Source organism: Gossypium arboreum, chromosome 8 (genome assembly GCF_025698485.1).
Source record: "Gossypium arboreum isolate Shixiya-1 chromosome 8, ASM2569848v2, whole genome shotgun sequence".
NCBI classification, from domain to species: Eukaryota; Viridiplantae; Streptophyta; class Magnoliopsida; order Malvales; family Malvaceae; genus Gossypium; species Gossypium arboreum.
The window spans coordinates 132,686,792-132,691,588 of record NC_069077.1 but is presented as its reverse complement, the minus strand read 5'-3'; positions in this window follow the sequence as shown (position 1 = coordinate 132,691,588).

Here is a 4,797-nt window from a genome sequence, read left to right as displayed (position 1 = left end):
CAAGTTGGAACAACAATGCACTAGATAATTTTATCGTACACCGTACAATCCCAATTCGATATTTAGTTAGTAACTCAATCACTTACCTCGTTCATGCACAATTTATTTCCACAACCGAATGTGGCACACATAGTGCTTATTATGTTCGCACACATAGAGCTATAGCAAATCGCACACGTAGTGCTATAGTAAATCGCACACATAGTGCCATAGTGAATCGCACACATAGTGCCATAGTGAATCGCACACATAGTGCCATAGTAAATCACACACATAGTGCCATAGTGAATCGCACACATAGTGCCATAGTAAATCGCACACATAGTGCATTTGAGATAGCCTCATGCCTCAACCTTCCAATCGGCACACATAGTGCCACATAGTCCTTGCACACATTGTGCCTTATGTCAATTCATCATGGTAAAGCAATTTACTAAATTCAATTTGTACATATAATCATATTAATAAGTAGGAGAATCACTCCGAAAAATATCTATCCAAGGAGTTCTCACAACAAGTGCTTAAAGACTTACCTTGTGTTGAGTATAACGGTTCCGACCCGGCTACTCGATGTCCTTGGCTTTGCCCTTGCTTGTTTCTCCTTCTTTAACTTCTCGGGCTTAATAGATAAATAAACTAGTTTAATCATCTTGCTATACATTTATAGTTTCAATTACACATGCATATGTATATTTGTAGATTCGGCAACCTCTCTTACTAATTACTCATTTAGTAGTTTATACACATGATTAAAGGTAACATCATGAATGGGCATACTTATATATATATATATATATACATACCCGATTGTGCACAAAAAAATTTGACTCAACCTCACCTATGTACTCCCTTTGATGGCCGAATATGTATATATGTATAGTGTCATCTATAACATCATCTAAACACCTAAATTCTTCTAATGCACACTTGACCAACCCCTTTTTTTTTTTCCAATCTAGCATAGCTTCACCTCCAACAAAAAGACTAACATCTTCACTTTCATGCTAACATAACAAGCAACTTAGTTCATCCACACAACTAACATGTCAATAGCATCAAGGTATCTACTAATTTTTTTTTTGTCAAATCCCAACTCTCCAACAACCCCAAATCCCACCATGGGTTAGATAGAATTCAAACTAACAACCAACAATACACATGAATTTAAAGGAATAACTCCAACATACCTCAACTTGGATACTAGTATGGCCGACTTCTCCAAAGCTTTTTCTCTTTTCCTTTCACTTGGTTTTTCGGCTAAGAGGTAGCAAGGATGAACACCTTTTTTTTTTTTTTGTTCATTTTCCTATCATTAATCTTTATTTCCTCTATTTTAATATCTTACCAACATTAAATAATTATAACAACATGATCTTGGAAAGATGAAGCCATGCTTGGCCGGCCACTCAACTTAGTTTGGGGCATTTTGACATGCAAACCCAACTTTTCATAATTCCATACTATTTGGTCCTCACTTATTTACCTATCAAATTTTCTAAGTCTCTCAACTAAATCCTTTCGAGCAAGATTCACATTCCTAAGATAAAAATTGAATCACCAAATTTTTATACTAGTACTACCACACATATAAGGTATGCAAATAAAATTTTAACTAAATCTTATGACTCGGTTTTGTGGTCCCGAAACCACATCCCAACTAGGGTCAAATTAAGGTCATTACAATTCTCCCCACTTACGAAATTTTCGTCCCGAAAATCTTACCGGTAAATAAGTTTGGGTAACGCTCTTTCATAGAGTTCTCGGGTTCCCAAGTGGCTTCTTCCATCCCGTGTCCGAGCCATAACACTTTTACTAATGGAACCCTTTTGTTTCATAACTCCTTCATTTCCCGAGCTAGGATACGAATCGGTTCTTCTTCATAACTCATATTGGCTTGAATCTCAACCTCTGATGGACTAATTACGTGGGACGGATCAGATCTATAGCGTCGAAGCATCGAAACATGAAAGACGTCGTGAATCTTTTCAAGTTCAGGGGGCAAAATCAGACGATACGCAACTGGACCGACTCGTTCGGATATCTCATATGGCCCGATTAACCTCAATTTGCCCTTGCGCCCAAATCTGAGTATCTTTTTCCAAGGCGAAACTTTAAGAAACACTTTATCTCCCACCTGATACTCAATGTCTTTTCGTTTCAGATCCGCGTACGACTTCTGACGATCGGAGGCTATTTTCAGATTTTCACGGATTACTCTTACTTTCTGTTCAGCATCTTTAATCAAATCCACTCCGAAAATTTTGCTCTCACCGAGCTCTGTCCAAAACAATGGTGTACGGCATTTACGCCCGTACAAGGCCTCGTAAGGCGCCATCTTAATACTTGATTGGAAACTATTGTTGTAAGCGAATTCAATCAAAGGTAAATACCGTTCCCATGAACCACCGAACTCGAGGATGCAACATCTCAACATATCCTCAAGTATCTGAATTATTCGCTCGGATTGACCATCGGTTTGGGGGTGAAAGGCGGTGCTGAAATGCAACTTGGTACCCAAAGCTTCTTGCAATTTCTTCCAAAATCGCGAGGTGAACCTCGGATCTCTATCTGACACAACAGAAATCGGTACCCCGTGTAATCTCACAATCTGAGAAACGTACAATTCAGCTAATTTATCCAATGAAAAATCCGTACGCACAGGGATAAAGTGAGCCGACTTAGTCAGTCTATCAACAACAACCCAAATCGCATCCTTCTTACTAGCTGACAACGGCAGCCCGGACACAAAGTCCATTGTGACTCGATCCCATTTCCACTCGGGTATCATGATCGGTTGAAGTAACCACAAGGCACTTGATGTTCCGCTTTCACTTGTTGACATATTAAACATCTCAAACAAAGTCGGAGATGTCTCGTTTCATACCATGCCACCAAAACCGACGTTTCAAATCGTTGTACATCTTCGTACTCCCGGGTGGATTGCCATTCGGCTACAATGGGCTTCATTCGAATTATAGAAATAAGTTCAATTCTTTGGAACACACAGACGACTTCGAACCTCAAACAATCGTCATCATCAATTTGAAACTCTGATTCCTTGTTCAGAACACACTCAGCCCGTTTTGCAAGCAACTCCTCATCAACTTTCTGAGCTTCCCGAATTTGATGAGCCAACAATGGTTTGGCCTTTAATTCGGCTACTAACACATTGTCGGGTAGGATAGACAAGTGTACATTCATCGCTCAGAAAAGCAAGCGGTGATTTCGGCTTAAGGCATCCGCAACCACATTAGCCTTTCCGGGTGATAATCAATGACGAGCTCATAATCTTTTAACAACTCGAGCCATCGTCTTTGTCGCAGATTTAAATCTCTTTGAGTCATCAAATATTTGAGACTTTTGTGATCCGAATACACATGGCACTTCTCACCAAATAAGTAATGTCGCCATATCTTTAAGGCGAATCGATGGCCGCCAATTCGAGATCATGGGTTGGATAATTTTTCTCATGTGGCTTTAATTGTCTCGACGCATAGGCCACAACTCGACCTTCTTGCATCAATACGCAACCTAACCCAAGTAGGGAGGCATCACTATAGATGACAAACTCTTTGCCGATTAAATTCAGTACTAGAACTGGAGCTTTAGTCAAATGAGTTTTCAATTGGTCGAAACTTTTCGACACTTTTCCGTCCATTCAAACTTGACATCTTTCGAAGCGGTTTGTCATGGGTGTGGCTATCATCGAGAATCCTTTTACAAACCGTCGGTAGTAACCGCAAGTCCCAAAAAGCTCGAACCTCGGTAATATTTCTTGGAGGCTTCCAGTTAAGTATGGCTGAAATTTTGCTCGGTCGACTCGAATACCCGATCTGAGATACCACATGACCCAAGAAACTAACCTCTCTTAACCAGAATTCACACTTGTTGAACTTAGCATATAACTGCTTATCCCGTAAAATTTGCAACACTAATCTCAGGTGTTCAGCGTGTTCGTTCTCATTTTGTGAATAGACCAAAATGTCATCAATGAAGACAACTACGAACCGATCCAGATATGGGCTGAAGATCCGATTCATCAAATCCATAAATACCGCAGGGGCATTAGTAAGCCCAAACGGCATCACTAGGAACTCGTAGTGACCATATCTCGCTTCAAGGCGGTCTTGGGTATGTCCGAATCTCGAATTCATGGCGATAATAGCCCGATCTCGGATCTATTTTCAAAACACCGAGGCTCCTTGATTGATCGAACAAATCATCGATCTGCTGATAACGGATATTTGTTCTTTATCGTCGCTTTATTAAGTCGACGATAGTCGATCACAACCTCATGGTTCCATCCTTCTTTTCACAAACAACACCGGCGCGCCTGTAGGCGAAAAACTTCGGCGAGCAAATCCTCTATCCACCAATTCTTGCAATCGAGCTTTCAACTCCTTTAATTCCGTTGGTGCCATACGATACGGAGCTATCGAAATTGAGTCGTACGGTACCAATTCGATGCTAAACTCTATTTCGAACAGTGGCAAACCCGGCAATTCTTGAGGAAAACATCCGGTATTCACAAACCAGCGCACAGATTCGGGTTTCTTTTCGACTCCTTGTCATCAAGTACATACGCAAGGTACGCTTGCACCCTTTTCTTACATATTTCTGGGCCAACATTGCTGATATTACAGCTGGCAACCCCTTTAAGTCCGTAGACTCAACTCGAATTATCTCGTTATTCGCGCACCTCAGATCGATAGTCTTGCCTTTGCAATTTACAACCGCATCGTGCATGGTCAACCAATCCAACCCAAGAATAACGTCGAATTAATCGAACGGCAAAAG